This window comes from Hyperoodon ampullatus (genome assembly GCF_949752795.1).
Source record: "Hyperoodon ampullatus genome assembly, chromosome: 19".
Taxonomy (NCBI): Eukaryota; Metazoa; Chordata; class Mammalia; order Artiodactyla; family Ziphiidae; genus Hyperoodon; species Hyperoodon ampullatus.
The window spans coordinates 15,801,026-15,819,857 of record NC_136932.1 but is presented as its reverse complement, the minus strand read 5'-3'; positions in this window follow the sequence as shown (position 1 = coordinate 15,819,857).

Sequence of the window (18,832 nt, the reverse complement as noted above, 5' to 3'; positions counted from 1 at the left end):
ACAACAATAGTCATAATAATACCGAGTGCCAGCTATGTGCTGGACAGGGTTCTAAGGGTGTAGCTGGGAACCCTACTATCCCCCTTTTATAGCTGAAGGAATCAAAGCTCAGAGAGAGTGAGTGACATACCCAAGGTCTCCGGGATAACTGTGTTTGAGGAGGAACTCACGAAAGAGGATGACAGGAATCACGCAATGGACAACAAGTAGCTGCCATAGCCCCAGCCTTGAAGGGGCATCTTGGGCCCCCAGAGCTGGGCATGAAAGGACATCGCACCCGCTGGCCGGGCAGGAGGCGCCGCCCAAGCCCTGAGCCCTCCGCTGGCTCCTTGGAGAGGCCATTGCAGCAGACACCAGGACCACACTCAACCCGGCGTCCAGAGTGACCTCTGGAGGGCAATCTTGACCCTGTCATACACCCTCTCCTTCAACCCCTGAGGTCCACACGCCCCTCCCTGGTCCCTGCCCCTTGGCCTTTAAAGGAGCAGCTCCCCTGCAGTGATGCAAGCACAAAAGCAGTGCCCTGTCTTGCTCCAGGAAACAGCTGCTGATGGCACACAGTGGCCGCAAAGATTTTTCTTTGTAATTGGTTAAAAAAAAATAGAAGAAGATATTTTTGGGTTATCATTATCAGCGTAAGAATATAAGGTGATAAATTCACCCGGTGTGAGCAGGCCTTGGGACACAGCTGTGACGCCCCCACCCAGGGGTCTAAGGACTGAGGTCAGGGAGGTGACTCCACCACCTCAGCGGGACCCCTGGGGCCTTCCCGCCCACCACACTCGAGCGGACCCTCCGCCTCCCGGTCTGGCTTCTCCCTCCACCAGGAGCCCTCCCACCTGCCTGCCTGCCTGCTTCCTCCCCACCCTGGAGCCCGCGTGGGCCCCACCTCCCCCTCCTCCAAGAAGCAGCCCTGACCCCCGACCAGGGCGATCCCTCTACCTGCAGGGCCCCTCTTCCCACCACCCACACCTCCGCTGTATGGGGCTGGCTGATGATAACAGCTGAGCACAGACGCGACTTTCATCTGCAGGTTCCGGGAGCCTCTCAGCCTGTCTGCCATGAGCAGCTTTGTTCCCAAGGTGGGCCACACACTCCGCCTGGGCACCCCCAGGACCCTTGGGTGCTCTGCGAGCACGGCCACGTGCTGGCTGCCAGGAGGATCAGCACCAGGAACGGACCCCCAGCCCTGAGCCTCAGGGACAGATGACCCAGCAGAACACGAGCAAACCGGGGCAGAAGCCACCCCTCGGCCTCATCCCAATTCAGCCCCAGGTGGACGAGAAAAGCCCCACCAGGGGCCTGGAACAGAAGGGCCGGGCTCCGGACCCCTGCCCCGGCCACCATCTGTCCTGACAGTCGGCCCGTCTGCCCAGGCAGCCTCTCCTCGCAGCCCACCATCTGCCCAGCCCGCTGGGCCCTCCTCCTTGCTCTACCAGGGCCCTCAGGAGGGGCAAGGGCAGGAGCCAGAGGCCAGACCTGACTGCCTCGGACCAGCCGCCTCTGGCACCCCTAAGGGGAAGGGGACAGCAGAGCCCCGCCAGGGCCGGGGGCACCTCCAAGACTCTGCCTCGCGACTGGGGGTGGCGGAGGGAGGAGGACAGAGGGCTTTGCACCTGGAGGAGGCAGCACACCCCACCTCGTCCTCCTGTTCCCCTGAGGCCCGCGCGGCCGGGTCCAGCTCCTCCGGTGTCCCTGCTGGAGAGGCCTTGACCGCAGCCCTCACCCAGACCTTGAGCCCCCACTCAGCTTGCCCTTCCAGGTCCCCGGTCAGCACCTTCGCCTCCCCAGGACCCCCAGGGCCTGAGAAGGAGGAAGAGCCACTTCTATCCAGGGCCCATTCCGGGCTGGTGAGGGAGCAAGACACCAGAAGCCCCAGCTCTGCCCCCAAGGCCCACAGCCTACTGCAGGTCCCGTCGTGGCGACCCCAACCTGCCCCCCCCACCCCGTCATCTGCTCAGAGGAGACCAACATCCATGGCAGGGCCTCCCGTGGGGACCCACCTTGGGCACAGGGCATCTCGGGCCCTTGGGAGACAGCAGCCGAGCCCGGGAATGTCAGCTGCAGCACGAACACCCCGAGAGGTCAGGTCGGGTGACGAGATGAGACCTCAGCCCCTCCCTCCGCCTCAGGACCCCCTGTCCGTGAACCCCACCTCTGCCTCCTCCCAGGATTCCCCTCACTGTGTGACATGATTGTTCCTCCACAGATGAGATGGTGGGCGGGCGAGTTGTCCTTGGTGAGAGGGGCTGGCTCCTCCCAGGGGAGCGGGGAGGGGAGGAGGGGAGGAGCGTGCCCCCCACCCTCATGAGCAGGGCTCGGCCATCTACCCTGCTCTCTGCTGAGGGTCAGCCCCCGGCTGTGCCTGGGTTCTTCCTGGTGGGTCAGACACGGAGACAGGTCCACACTGCAAGCCACAGAGGGCAGCCTTGCAGGTGGTCAGCCGCTCTGTCTGGTCCCACAGCCCCCCACTCCCCAGCCTGGAAGTAGCCCCCAGGCGAGCACCCGGCAGGGAGGACGGCGAGGGACCGGAGGATAAGAGCCGCCAACTGCCGCTGTGTCCCCTCCCCCACCCCAGGAGCAAGCAGCCAATGGGGCCTTGCCGCACCACCACCCCCTTCACGACTCTCCTGGGGGACCCCCAGGAAGAGCTTCCATTTACCAAGCGTGATGCCTTCCAGCTGACACACCATTCACCACAAGACATCCTGGAGCAGGTGGATGCCCTTCCCGAAGGCCACCGTATTGGACCACTCCCCATTCCCTCCCGGGGCAGGAGTCTGGGCCCAGAGCCTCAAACCCCCAGTGCACCCACCAACTCGTCACCTCACTTCAGTGACACCCATCTGTCCCCACCAGCCTCAGTCAGATAACCACGCAAACGTCTGCTTTCCGTGCAGGAGCAGGTGGAGGAGAGCCCGAGTCAGCCGGGTGGGAGGAGAGGGGCCAGGGAGCCAAACCAGCTTTGCAGCTGTCACCATCACGAGGTTGGGGACAGCACCACCAAACCCACCTCTGCACACCCTGCAGGGCATAGGAGCCTCTGTCCTCCCTTGGCTCCCCGAGCCTGGCCGGAGAGGGTGGGCAGTGGCACTGAGTGGGGACAAAATGTGGGAGACCCCAGCCGGCTGCTGAGACCAAAGCCGGTGGAGCCGTGGCTGGACAGCACCACCTGGTGGACACATAGGAGACTACAAAGCCAGTCGGCGTTTTCGTTCTGGTTCTGGGATTTTTAGTCTGGGGAATTCTTCCCCTTTTCCCAGGGGGGCTCTGTGACTATCAGAACGCCCTGCCCTCTAATCGGATTCTTCTTAGACATGGCTCGTTATCAGAGGGCCCAACCCAGGCACTTCAAACAAGGCAGGAAAATAAACCCCCCAAAGAAAGAGCTTCTGGTCAGCAAGCCCCCTCCCCAGCGTGGTCATGTCTGTCACCCACTGTCCAAGCGAATCGCCCTTCCTCCCACCACTGATGTGACAGGCACCTGTGGCCTGCCTTTTGAGGGGGAAAATCAGAAATCCCTGGCCAAAGAGGGGCAAATCAAGCCTAAGAGTATAATGAACCCAGTTGGCTGAAACAAACATAACACATAAAATAGAAAAATATACAGAAAAGGGGGGAATAGACAAACCAAAACAAAACCTCATGGGAAACTCATTGGAAGTAAGTAAGGCCCAACTCGCTACTCCAAAAATTGTTCACTAAAAGAAAAAGAATTAATGATTTCCCTTTTTAAACTATATTTCAGGATAAACTCTAGTTGACAAGGGAAGGTTGGTTTAACAGAATTGTAGCTGCTCATTGTAAAACGATGATACCATGAGGAAATCACCATTTTGCAAGCTCTCGTGAAATAATTATTTCTCAAAATGGTCCTGAATGGATAAGACCATTGATGAAAGACTTTACCAAGGAGCTCTGGGACCTGTTGGTCAATCTTAGCATCACAGGTGTGCCTCCGAGTGAAACTCAGAGCCCCAGCCACAAAGGGTTCTGGAAGAAAGATAAGCCTGAATGAAGCTTCCAGAGCTAAACTCCCATTTCCAGGAAGGGTGGGGATGAAGTGACAGCAGTAGGATGCAATCAGATCCAGAATATGTGGGACATTCAGCAGGACAGCAGATCTGGTTTCTGCAGCAAGTCATGGCTGGTGGAAATGGGGAGGGGGTCCTGATCTAGATTAAGAGAGATTTAAGAGACACAACAATTAAATTAACTTGTGGTCCTTGTCTGGAACACGATTAAAACAAACCAACTGCAAAAAGGTATTTTTGAGGGCTTCCCTGGTGGCGCAGTGGTTGAGAGTCCGCCTGCCGAGGCAGGGGACACGGTTCGTGCCCCGGTCCGGGAAGATCCCACATGCCGCGGAGCGGCTGGGCCCGTGAGCCATGGCCGCTGAGCCTGCACGTCCGGAGCCTGTGCTCCGCAACGGGAGAGGCCACAACAGTGAGAGGCCCGCATATCGCAAAAAAAAAAAAAAAAAAAAAAGTATTTTTGAGACCATCAGAGAAATTTGGTTATAAATAGGGCATTAGCTGATACTAAGGAATTACTGTTAATTATGACATTGCACTAATGGAGCTGTAAGTATGTCACAAAGTTTCCCATATTTGGAGAGTTGCATCCTGACGTTTGGCGGAGCAGAGTTACAGAATGTCTGCTACAGGCTTGAAAATACTTCAGCCAAAGGGAAGAGCAAAGAACAAGAAAACAGCAATAGATGAAGTTAATGTGATGATTCTTGATAATTGTCAAACTGGGGGAATGCATATATGAGAATTTATTATGCTGGTCTATCTTTAAGTATTTTGAAAACTTACATTATAAAAAAAAATTGAAAGAAAAACATGTCCTGTCTCCTACAAACCTCACCTGGCATTGTAGAAATTTTAGAAGTTGCAGAAGTTGACTCACCTTGTATCCCTGACCCCCACCTTCTCTCTTGCTCAGGGAATATTCATTTGGGGGAGGGAAAGTCTATGGTGTCATCATTGCTCTTTTATGGTTCCTGTACCCACAAGCCCATGGGGCTCTCACTGCAGGGCTGGGCACCTGGGGGGGCGAGTTCCTACTGGGCCCCCACCAAGCATCCTGGATGCCTCTCATCCCCTCCACACCCCTCGTGGACTTTCAGAACCAGTTCAACATTGTGCTGGGGAAGGAGCTTACCCAGAGGTCCTAACAGCCCCTACCCTCCCTCTCTGTGGCCAGCAGAAAAATGGCCCCCAAGATGTCCTCATCGCAATCCCTGCAACCTGTGAATTTGGTACCTCATATAATAAAAGGGACTTTGCAAGTGTGACTAAGGATCCTGGGATGGGAAGATATCCAGGATGATCCAGGTGGGCCCAGTGTCATCATCACAAAGGTCTTTCTAAGAGGTTGGGAGGTCAGAGAAGATGTGACAACAGAAGCAGAGGTTGGAAGGATGCAACATAGCTGGGGACCATGGGCCCAGGACCACAGCCGCCCATAGAAGCTGGAAAATGTGAGGAAATGGATTTCCCCTTGAGCCTCCAGATGGAAGGCAGCCCTGCCAACTCCTTGATTTTAGCCCAGTGAGACTTCTGACCTCCAGAACTGTAGAGAATGATGTGTGTTATTTTAAGCCACTGAGTTTATGATCATTTGTTACAGCAGCCACAGGAAGCTCATGCACTCTGCAAGGCTCATCTGAATGCTGGACTCAAGGGAGCTAGAAGGGCTGAGAAGGTCACCCTGGTGGTTTGAGGGCAGGTGATGCATCAGCGACCTCCCTCCGCTCCTCACCCCCCTTCCTCCCTGGCCTCCACCCTTGACAGGGTGCAGGGGCAAACCCGCAGTGAATCAGCCCCACTGGGCAGCCTGCACTAATTCTCTGTGAGACAGAGCTGTTCCCCTCCCCAGCCCCTCCACCGACCCCGAGAGGCCCGGCCTGGACAGCCCGTGGGAGACAGGGCCCCGCACATATGCTCTCCTCCCTTCTCTGGCCCTGGCCCTGCCTCCCTGCCTGGAGTGCAGGCTCTTGATTTCATCTCTCTGCATCCCCAGCTCAGCCCACACACCTCCAGTCATCACCCAGTGTCCTGTGACATGGAGCCCGTTCCTATCAACATTGCTGTGATGACGGGAGGGCAGGTGGGGATGATCATGGGACCACTCAAAGGTTGTTACCTCCCCAAGGACTTTCACTGCACGAAAGGGACACCGTTCCTGTCCCCAGATAAGGCTGATGAGTTGGGAGGAGCAGGCCTGGCAGTGACATGCTGGATATCCCCTATCTGCCCATCATGGCCAAAGGTAGACCTTTATCTGTCATGATACGTTCCTTCTTCATTATCAGGGCATAAACAGCATCCAAATAGTTATAAAATAGATGGTTCTGGAGATGGCAGGTCCTCTGAAAGTTTTACAGGAGAAGGTTCTGTGATAACAGTCTGATGAACAGAGACATCATCTGTCATGTTCCTTTGCCCACAGTGTCTGGAAGAGTCCACAGCCGACTCTGGACTTCAGCACCTGCCACTCCTACCCCACCATCTTCGTGCCTCTTAGAGCCGCTGCCCCACCCCATTAAGGTGGCCAGGTGCTTTCTGGGAGCCAGCGGAGGAGATAGAGAGACCTCAAACACTGCCCCGTGGCCCCGCCCCCTGGAGCTGCCACCTCCTCTCTCCCCCTGCCCATCAGATCTCAGCCACTGGGGCAACAGGGGAAAACCGTTTACACCAACACACTCAGGAAAAACTCCTTTGGAAAATTCTAGGCCTCAGTCCTGAGTGCCCCTGGAGACCACGGCTGGTGGCAGAGGACCAGACCAGGTGGAGTTCTAAGAAGAGAATAGGGAAAAAGATTTATACCCAAAACAAGTAGGGGACAATGACAAAGCAAGTCTGAAGCAAAAAACACCCAGTAGATGAGCTCTATGGAGGCCGAGGGGCTCTGAATGATGCTGTGACTATCAGAAGAGCGGGTCCCAGGCAGTGGGTTCCTGGGGGGTGGCAGGTGCTCAGCCAAATACAGGACAAAGGATTTGATCAGACCTGGCCAGCGGGGTCACAAAAGGGACGGTCCTGGGGGCTTCCCTGGTGGCGCAGTGGTTGAGAGTCTGCCTGCCGGTGCAGGGGACACGGGTTCGAGCCCTGGTCCGGGAAGATCCCACATGCCGCAGAGCAGATAAGCCCGTGTGCCACAACTGCTGAGCCTGCGTGCCACAACTACTGAAGCCCACGTGCCTGGAGCCCGTGCTCCGCAACAAGGGAAGCCACCACAATGAGAAGCCCATGCTCTGCAGCGAAGAATAGCCCCCACTCGCTGCAGCTAGAAAAAGCCCGCACACAGCAGCCAACACCCAACGCAGCCAAAAATAAATAAATAAATTTAAAGAAAAAAAAGAAAAGAAAGCAAGCTTCTTAAATAAGCGTTGGATACCATGGGGCATCACCCAGAGAGCACAGGGAGGACGCAGAGTCACACAACCCTGCCTGGCAGCTCCCAGCTGCCTCCCTGGGCCCCTGAATGAAGAGTCCCAGAAGTGAGTCTGGGCGCCTGGCCCGCCAGCCCGAGACCCCTCTCCAAGGTGAGCAGACCTCACTGTCTGATCACCTCCGTCAGCCAGGACCTGGGAGTTAATTCTCGTTTAATGGGCAGCTGCTGTCACAGAACAAATGATGGAGTGATGTGTGAGCAGGGGGAAGCGTGGTGTGGAATAGCTAACAGAGGGCAGGAAGAAGCGGGGAAGGTGAGAGCAAGGAGACAGGGGCTCAACTTCAACAGCTGGAGCCCAGGGAGGGAGCCAACAAAGGGAAGGGGCCGAGGAGGGGAAGACTCTAGCCGGGTGAGGGCTGCAGACAGGCAGAGGTCTGCGGGGCAGGGGGGTGGCAGACTCTGGAGGCTTAAGAAGCAACCCTGAACAGTGAAAAGGAACAGGCACGAGAGCACTGAGCGTCCTCCAGCACCCCCCAAATGTGGTCGCCGCCCCTCACAGCCCTGCCCTGATGGATGAGGAGGGCTGGGGCTCCCCCACTCACATCCTGCCTTAAATCCAGGGCTTTGCAGCTGCTGACCATCTCACAGAAAGTCTGCTGAAAGGGAATCAGGACCCCGGGTTCTGGGCCTGCGAGACCAGTGGAGCCTGGGGGAGGCGAGACTCCTCAGAGCTCAGCATGGGGGCTGCACCTATGGAGTTGTTTCCTGTACCCCACACCCCACACCCCATCCTGCAGCCCTCATCACAGTCCTTGTCACATTGCCTCACTGGCCTGCAAATGCTCTGTTTAATCACTTAACACTCATAAAACACTATTAAGAAGGAGAAAGGCAGGGACTTCCCTGGTGGTGCAGTGGATAAAACTCCGCGCTCCCAAGGCAGGAGGCCCGTGTTTGATCCCTGATCAGAGAACTAGACTCCACACGCCACAACTAAGGAGCCCGCCTGCCACAACTAAGAGTTGGCGCAACCAAATAAATAAATGCTTTTTTTAAAAAAAGGAGAAAAACAGGATCAAAAATAACATTTATGATGTGCGTGGCAACGACCGTTAGTGGCTGTGGCCCCTTGGGCTGTGAGCGTTAAAATTACTCCTATCGCCCTCTCTCTGCTTTTCTGTATTTTCCAGATTTTCTGAAATATGTTTGAATTGTTTTCAAAATGATCTCCTAAGTTAGTTTTGAACTTTTAAAATTGTTTTAATTGTTTTTAAATTTGGGGGAGACAACGGTTTTATTATTGTGATTTCATTTTATGTGTCTGCCCTCCAGCAAGGACCCCATCTTTCTTATCTTTGTATTGAAGTCCCCCACACAGAGCTGGGCCTCTCTGGGGTTTCCCATGTTTTAGAGAATCATCCCTCTGCCTCTAAGACAGAATCTAGAATTCTCTAAGAATAGTCAAAAATCACCCCTAACATTCTTGACATCTCTGAAAGGTCCTCGGATTCCAGGATCTTTTTATTTTTTTAAATTTCACCTGGAGTAAAATACACAAAACATAAAATTTACATTCACATTTTGTTGCAACCCATCTGCAGAGCTCTTTTCATCTTGCAAAACAGAGACCCTGTCCTCATTAAACAATACCTCCCCATTCCCCTCCCTCCAGCCCTTGGTAACCTCTCTTCTACTTTCAGTCTCTATAAATTTGACCCCTTTAGGGACCTCATATAATTGGAATCATACAGTATTTGTCCTTTTGTGACTGGCTGATTTCACTTAATGTCTTTGAGGTTCATCCATGTTGTAGCCTGTGTCAGAATTTCCTTCCTTTTTATGGCTGAATAAGAGTCCATTGTGTGGATGGACCATGTTTTGTTCTGTTTCATTTTGATTGTTTTAATTTTTTTATTAAAAAAATTTATACAATTTTTAAAGGTTATTTTCCATTTACAGTTATTACAAAATATTGGCTCTATTCCCCGTGTTGTACATCCTTGAGCCTGTCTTACATCCAATGGTTTGTACCTCCCACCCCCTCCCACCTCATATGTACCCACCCTTACTTGTAACCATTAGTTTGTTCTCTATATCTGTGAGTCGGCTTCTTTTTTGGTTATAGTCACTAGTTTGTTGTTTTTCTTAGATTCCACATATGATTGATATCATACAGTATTTCTTTCTCTGTCTGACTTATTTCACTTAGCATAATGCCCTCCAAGTGCACCCATGTTGTTGCAAATGGCAAAATTTCATTCTTTTTTATGGCTGAGTAGTATTCCATTGTGTGTATGTATATATATATTTACCACATCTTCTTTATCCATTCATCATCTGTCAATGGACACTCAGATTGCTTCCATATCTTGGCAATTGTAAATAGTGCCGCTATGAACATTGGCGTGCATGTATCTTTTCAAGTTAGTGGTTTTGGTTTTTTCAAAATATACCCAGGAGTAGAATTGCTGGGTCATATGGTAGTTCTATTTTTAGTTTTTTGAGAAATCTCCATACTGTTTTCCACAGTGGCTGCACCAATTTACATTCCCACTAACAGTGTATGAGGGTTCCCTTTCCTTCACATCTTTGTCAGAATTTGTCATTTGTGTTCTTTTTGATGATAGCCTTTCTTACTGGTGTGAGGTGATATCTCATTGCGGTTTTGATTTGCATTGCCCTGATGATTAGCGATGTTGAGCATCTTTGCATGTGCATGTTGGCCATCTGCATTTCCTCTTTGTAAAAAAGTCTATTCAGTTCTTCTGCGTATTTTTTAATGGGGTTGTTTGTTTTTTTGATGTTGAGTTATATGAGCTGTTTATATATGTTGGCTATTAATTTCTTATAGGTCATATCATTGGCAAATATTTTCTCCCATTCAGCAAGTTGTCTTTTTGTTTTGTCAATGGTTTCCTTTGCTGTGCAAAAGCTTTTAAGTTTAATTAGGTCCATTTGTTTATTTTTGCTTTTATTTCCTTTACTTTAGGAAACAGATCCAAAAAAATATTGCTGCAATTTATGTCAAAGAGTGATATGCCTATGTTTTCCTCTAGGAGTTTTATAGTATCCGGTCTTATATTTAGGTCTTTAATCCATTTTAAGTTTATTTCTGAATATTGGACCCTGTTTTGTTTATCCATTCGTCCATTGATGGTCACTTGGGTTGTTTCCACCTTTTGACTATTGTGAATTGTGCTGCTATGAATATGGGTGTGCAAGTATCTGTTTGAGATCCTACTCTCAATTCTTTGGGGTACATCGCCGGAAGAAGGATTGCTGGATCACATGCGAATTCCACTTTAATTTTTTGAGGAACCACCATACTGTTTTCCACAGCAGCCAAACCATTCCACATTCCCAACGGTGGTGCACAGTGCACTCCACATCCTCACCAACACTTGTTGTTTCCTGGTGTTGTTTGGTTTGGTTTTGATGCAGCCAGCCTAATGGGTATGAGGTGCCTAAACTCTCTTTGCAGGAGTCAGCATAGAGAAACTGGAATGAAAACTGCCCTCCAGAGGACTCTGAGGGCAGTGAAACTACCCTGTACGATACTATAATGGTGGATACATGTCATAAATTTGTCCAAGCCCATAGAATGTATTTATACAACACCAAGAGTGAACCATAATGGAAACTGTGGACTTTGGGTGAGGATGACGTGTACATGCAGATTCAGCGATTGTGACAAACGTGCCGGGCGGGGGGTGGGGGTGGGGGGTTTGATAATGGGTAGGCCATGCATGAGTGGGAGCAGAAGGTATACAGGAAATCTCTGTACCTTCCATTCAATTTTGTTGTGAATCTAAAATGACTAAACCTAAAACAAATCTTTATTTATTTATGTTTTTAAATATACCCCCCATACGTCTAGGAGACTGGGGAGGAGAGGAAAGTAAGAAAGGGGCAGAGAAGGTGTTGTCCCTCAATTCAACGATGTAAGGGCCCAGTTCTAGACTGACCTACAGTCTTAGGCAAGTACCTAATGTCTGGGGCCATTTAAGCAAATCCTGGAGGTGGCCCAGGCCCTGAGCCCTCCTGAGTCCCCCATCCACTCCATGTCCCTCACACCTCCAGTGCTGGACCTCCAGGAAGGAAGGGTGATGGGCCCCTCTCTCCTCAAGTAGGGCCCTGCAGGAGCTGAGTCTGGGGTCTCCCGCTGGGTCTGTCAGGCTCCCCAGCCCAAAGGGAGGAGAAGGCCAGCCCAAGGGCAGCCGGCACACCTCCCCGCTCCCTTCCTCAACCATTCATCCACCCATCCATCCCTCTCTCCATAAACACTCTGATACCTCCACGTGCTTAGATATGAACACAGTACAGACATGTCCTTTCAGGGACCCGCTGCCCAGTGGTGGGGAAATCAGACCCACAGACTCATAATTTCAGAAAAGGTGACAAGTTGTTCAACAGAAGAACCACAAAGGACAGCCCCAAAGGTTCCTGACTCTGCCTGGGGCAACGGGGAGAAGCTCCCCAAGTGGGGATGGGGGTGGGGGGACCAGGCCTGGCCCTGAGCAGAGAAGAGGCCCTTCCTCAGTTTATGAAGGAGATGGTGGCTCTGGGAAAGGACAGTGATGCCGACATGACACTGGGGGGCCCTCGGGGGCTGAGCACCGGTCCTCAAAGCCCTGCCTGGGAACCTGGGCTTTGTCCTCTAAGTGATGGAAACAGGAGAGGGGGCAGACTTGCTTTTCTAAAACTTGGGTGGAAAGTGAAATCTTGTTCCAGGAGAAAGATCAAGGTCTGATGCTGGCAAATTTAGAGGCTGTGATCCAACCCTGGGGGCTGAGATATGTGGGCAAGTGGGCGTCAGCAAAGCAGCCCTCCTCCTAGCCTCTCCCTCCCTCCCTCCCTTTTCCTCTCCCTCTCCTTCTCTCTCCCTCTCTCTCTCCTCATCTCTGTCTCTGTCTACTCCCTCCACAGCTCTGGCTCCATCTTCCTCCTTTCTCCCCGATGGTGGTCAAGCCCGCTGATCCCAGGAAACAGCCTGCAGTCTCTACAGGGCCCTCACCCTGCAGGGTTGTCCCCACACTAGGACTAACCTGCTCTTCAAGACAAACCGTTCCCCACCCAGCCCCGTCCCATCCCATCCCAGGCTCTGGAACAAGCAGCCCCATCTCTGGGGGGACCTCCCTGCACACCAGGAGGGAAGCCTGCGGGGAGGGGAGAAACTCTGAGTGGGGGCGGCGCCCAGGGTCCTGCTAACCACAGCACATGATCCTGTTAAAATATTAATCCTCATTTAGCCAGGAGTCGAGGTGGCCGCTGAGATAAAGGCCCTGAGAAGTAATAAAAGGCAATAGCAATTGATAAAGTGGATCACTGTTGCACTAATAAAATCCCAGCTGGGAAGGTCAGGTCACGAATCAGGACAGCCGTCAGCAGGCAGGTCCCAGCCTCAGCAGGAAGGGGTGACGGCCTCCCATGACACTGGACGGTGCCAATGCTGGGAGGTCTTCAGGAGAGAGAGGGGAGGAAGCCAGTCCTCTCTGCTCCTTCTCTCCACAGCACCACTGGGCTGAAGCAGCCCTTTGAGAAGGAATCGCCATACTTGGACCATGGTCTCCCTCCCACGTAAACCACTGTCTCTAAAGATTGTGGCCACTCCTGGCGGCACACCTGAGAACCCCAGGCCTGTCTGTGTGTGGCTCCTGGTGGCTTCCCACTGCCCCCCAGGCACTTGCCCCAGGCTCAATGGCTCAGCCCACACCCCGCTCTCCAGGGACATGAGGATGAAGCACCCACTCCAGTCCCCAAGCCAGGGGTTCACGCGGACCACCTCCCAAGATGACTAACGCAGCAACCACCTGCATCCTGGTCCCTGTTTAGGAACGGTCATCACCGTGTCCCCAAGTCAAATTCTTCTTTGTCCAGGTCCCGCCTGATGGCGACCTCCCACTCCAGCTAAATTGTATAACTGTGCTGTTCTTCGTTCAGCATCCCCAGAAGCAAACAGTGTGCCGGCAACACCACACTCTCCCCGAAAGAGCACAACCTGGCAGCTGGGAGAGACCCACCCAGACCCAACTTTGCACTCATCACTGTGGAAATTCGGGAGGTGGGCCCTTGACCTCCAGGGCTCATCCAACAGAGGGCACAGCCCATGGCTCCCACACCCACTCCCCACCACGGCATCCAGGGCTCCTTGGCAGGCAGCACAGCCCAGGGGGCACGGTGATCAGAGAGGGAGAGAGAGATTCCCATTTTTAGAAGGAGACAAAGGAGAAGCAAGGAGATCGGTCAGGAGCAGAAGGCCACAGCAGGGGTCCCGACCTGCTAATTTCATCCATGTACTCTCTCATTCATGCACCAAGAATCATGCAATGGGGCTTCCCTGGTGGCGCAGTGGTTGAGAGTCCGCCTGCTGATGCAGGGGACACGGGTTCGTGCCCTGGTCTGGGAAGATCCCACATGCCGCAGAGCGGCTGGGCCCGTGAGCCATGGACGCTGGGCCTGCGCATCCGGAGCCTGTGCTCTGCAACAGGAGAGGCCACAACAGTGAGAGGCCCGCGTACCGCAAAAAAAAAAAAAAAAAAAAAAAAGAATCATGCAATGCCTACTGTGTGTCAGGAGGCGGGGAAAAAGAGTCACTCACAGCCTAGCAGGGGAGACACAGAAACAACTGCAATGTAATTCACTCATACCAGGTTGTGAATGAGAACAGGGTGGCACTGACTCGGGAAGCTGACCTTATGGGGACAATGCCTGGTATGTCCCTCTTCCCCAGCAGAAACCGAGCACTGGGCTGGGCTGTTCTCCTAACCTGAGCTGCCCAGGGTTACATGTGTGCTGCACACCGCCACCTGTACATGTGTCAAATCCACCTGGTCCCCAGGCCTCTGGGTCAGGGCCCCCTAAACAAGAAAAGCAGCAAATAAACCACTTCATGCATCCCTCTGTGTCCTCAAGGAGGGGTCCTTCAGGACCTCTCTCCATTATGGATCTTGGTTTGCCCATAAACGTTGCACCCAGAGGAGTACATCAGCCCTGTCTCTCAAAGCTGCACATGCACCTGACTCAGCTGGGGAGTCCTTGGCTTCAAGAACAGCTAAGATGGTGACTTTTTAAATGTTTTATCAACACCCCAGTAGCAAGGCGCACACCCACCACCCAGATCTAATATCATCCTCCAATAACAGGAACCAGGGCTCCTTGAGAAACACCTGATTGCAGGACTGAGGTAGAACATGTACAACATGAGCCTGGAGCATCCTGTGCTCCAAAAAGCAAGGGAGTGCTCCAGGAGACAAACGATGGGGTGTGTCAGAGTGATGCAGGAGCCAACTGAAAGAGCTCCCAGCGGCCAAAGCTGGAGTGATTTAAGCAACACAATAAATACGTAGTATTAAAAATAAATAAATAAATAAGTAGTATTGAATTATAATTCAAAGTATAAAACAAATATCCATGAGTTCATACTGATATAAATGATTGAATAAATTAATAAAGCAGAAGAATAGACAAATGTATGTAAATGCTCCCAAGGAGGTGGAGCATGACCCCTCCCTCCTTAAGTGTGGGCGGCACCTAGTGACCTTCCTTCCAGAGAGTAGAGTATGAAAAAGGAGGGCAGGGGAGAGTAACTTCATGGTGGAGAAAACTGGCAGACACTCTGCTGGCCAGATGGTCAAGGTCAACATCCACAGTGATGAGTCATGTGGACAGTATGGACCCTTGACATGACATAATGAGAAGATGCTTTATCTCTGTGCTCTTCCTCCCAAGAAGCCATAACCCCAGTCTAATTAAGAGGAAAACATCATATCACCCCAGCTGAGTGACTTTCTACAAAAGCCCTGACCAGCACGCCTTAAAATCTGTCAATGTCATGAAAAACAAGGAAAGTAGGAGAAACTGAACCATCCAAGAGGAACGTAAGGAGATGTGATAGCTCAGTGTAATGGGGGATCCTGGAACAGAGACAGGACACTGGGGCAGGCACTGAGGAAATCTGAACAGAATATGAACTTGAGTTAAAAACGACTTATCAATACTGGTTCATAAACTGTGCAAAAATACCACATAATGTAAGACGTTAATAATAGGGGAAACTGGGCCTGGGGTGTATGGGAACTCGCTACTATCTCTGCAATTCTTCCCTAAACCTAAAATTATTGCAAAATAAGTTTATTTTTTAAAATGTTTTGCCTAATCAGAAAGTATGGTAGATACTTGCATAAATTTTCCCTCTAAATGTGTTTATTCATATACAATAAATATGCGTTGAGCATCTACTCTGGGCTGGCATCATGCCAGGCTCTGGGGACATAACAAACAACAGTACAGCAGGCCCTGCCTGCAGGGAGCTTTGAGTCTACCTGAAGAATGACCAGCATGCAAGAGGGTGGGGAAAGTTACAGGTGACAAACATAAATGACAGGAAAATAGATTTCAGAAGTGTATCTTCCCAAAAATATACGCTGCAAATTACACAAAGAACTAATAAAGCCCTAAGATTTGATGATCGCTTTGACCACTCAATCAATGGTCAGAGATGATGAAGCATCTGCATGCAGGTAGCTAGAGATAAGAAATCGTGACATGAAACTCTCCTGGCCTCTCTGGCTTAATACGTTAAGACGTCATTACACACCTACTAAGCTACCCAAAAGGAATAAAAAATAAAACCCAATGAAAATAGTGGGGCAGAGGAGGTATCAGCAACTATCCACTTCACCCGTTCCTGATGGCAATCTGATTGTAAGAACCAAGTAGCCTTTACATCCTTTGTCCAATAACCCCTCGCTAGGGACTGTAGCCCAAGGAAATAATGTGAGTGGGAAAGAAAAGAAAAAAGTCAGTGATACCAAGATATTCACAGCTGCACTATTCTTTTTTTTTTTTTTTTTTTTCCCAGTATGTGGGCCTCTCACTGTTGTGGCCTCTCCTGTTGCGGAGCACAGGCTCCGGACGCGCAGGCCCAGCGGCCATGGCTCACGGGCCCAGCCGCTCCACGGCATGTGGGATCTTCCCGGACCGGGGCACGAACCCGTGTCCCCTGCATCGGCAGGCGGACTCTCAACCACTGCGCCACCAGGGAAGCCCAGCTGCACTATTCTTTAAAGAAAAATATCAACAGCCCCCAAAGCTGGACAAGAAGATCCCAAGTGGCCGATAAGTCAATGGGATCTAGAAGTGGTTCCAAGGGGGGTTCTGCGGCCAGAACACCTGGGCGCAAGTCTCAGTTCCTCCACTAGCTCAGTGACCTTAAACCTCTCGATGCTTCAGTTTCCTCACCCGTAAAGTAAGGGTATTACTAACTCCTGCCTCCAAGAGCTGCTGCAAAGCTTGAATCAGATCATGGATAAAGCCCTGGGCTTGATCTGCAGAGATGCCCTGTCACTGTTAGCTACAGTCAACTGCACACTCTTTCTGCTGACATGCTCTAGGAGACCAGGGGAAAAAAAAGGAAACTGATGGAGGGTGAGCCAAGGAGCTCCCTGTGACAAAAGGTGAGCAAGGTACAGAGCCAAAAAAAGGAGGGGAGCTACCCCAAGTCTGGCTGAGAGCGGGAAGCAGAACTTTCATGCCACCTGCAGGGCAGACCCAGGCCAGCAGGAGAGGGTGAGCAGGACAGGGAATTCCTATATCCCCGATGAGGACCAGCAGAAGGATGTGCAGAGTGAGAACAGAACAGCGACTCCTCCCTCACCACACCCCACACCCACCCACCACCAACATACCCCAGGTCTGTGCCCCTCTGCCCCTAGCCCCAGCTTTGCCCCTGGACCACTGCATCAGCCCCTCACTCACCTCCCGCCTCCCGACCCCCCACACAGCAGCCAGCATATTATGTCACACACACCCTGCTTAAACCCAGCAGGAGATAGGTCCTGCTGAGAGTGACAGAAAACCCAAATAACGTCAGTGGAAGCAAAGACAGAGCTTGTGTAACTCTCCCTTCGAGGGTGCCCCAGGGGCTGAGCCACTCGAGGCTGGCTCGGCCACACTGCCCAGGACGCCTTGGGGGACCAGGCTCCTTCTGTGTACCCTCCCCCGGGGAGCCCCTTATCGTCAGTCCTCGGGACAGCCTCTGAGCTTGAGGAACCAGAGGGAGAAAGAATCAAAAAAGAAGGGAAAAGCTGGCGCTGGGAGGAGACTGGGGGCTGTCACATGACATTTTTCTTTTGACCCATTGGCCAGGACATGCTCACATGGCCAAACCACACTGCAGGGCATGTTGGGAAATGTAGTCTTTTTTTTTCTTGGCAGACATTTTATTATGGAAGAAAGGGAGAATACATATTAGAAGATATAAGAACTGATATTAGAAGACAACTAACATAATATCCAGATTCCCCCAGGCCTGCCTCCCAGCCTCAAGCCTGATCACTCCCTTCCTCCACCTCATCACCCTCATTGTCTGTCCTTACTTGGAAGGCTTTCCTGCACACTCTTCTCCCAGCTAAATCCATCCTGTAGGTCTGGATCCTCAGAGTAGGTTTCAGGTCCCCACTCCCAGCACTAGTGTGAATGCGGTCCCCGCTGCTCTCTCCTAAGGCACCCACACTTCCACCGTGGTGCCCCACATTCGGTGGCTATTCACACAGGTACCTGGTCCACCGGCTGGAGCTCCGGGCCACTGCCTCACGCCAGAGGAGGCTGCTGACAGCTCTGTGAGGCTGGGGATCGCCTGATGAGAATCCCTCTGGCCAGCCAAGCAGAGTCCTAGGTAGGACCGCCCTCAGCAGGTCAGCAGCGGAAGACAATTTAAACCAGGACATACCAAGGACTCGACACCTCCCATCAAATTTCTCATGGGCACCTCCAACTGGATGTGGCCAAAATAGAATGTTCTGCCCTCGACCTGCCCTCTGACCTCTAATCACCCAATGGGATATATGCAAAACATTATCACTCTGGCTGCTCAGGTGGGAAACCCGAACGTCTCCCTTGATTGCTCCCCTTCCATCCCCCCCCAGCGTGCAATTTAGAAGCAAATCTCTCCAGGAAAATCTCCAAACTCCCTCTGCATCTGTCACTCGCACTGCCACCACCCTGGTTTAGACACCAGCAGCCCCCTCCCTGTGGAGCACCCAACCTCCCTTCCTTTGTCACGCTGACCGTCCTGCAAATGGAGCAGCTTGTGTGTTCTTTTTTTTTCTAATGTTAAATCAGTTTATGTCACTCCCATGTTTAAAACACCATCACATGGGGGCTTCCCTCATGGCGCAGTGGTTAAGAATCCACCTGCCAATGCAGGGGACACAGTTTCAAGCCCTGGTCTGGGAAGATTCCACATGGCACAGAGCAACTAAGCCCTGGGCCACAACTACTGAAGCCTGCTCACCTAGAGCCCGTGCTCCACAACAAGAGAAGCCACCGCAATGAGAAGCCCATGCACTGCAACCAAGAGTAGCCCCCGCTTGCCACAACTAGAGAAAGCCCGTGGGCAGCAACGAAGACCCAGTGCAGCCAGAAATAA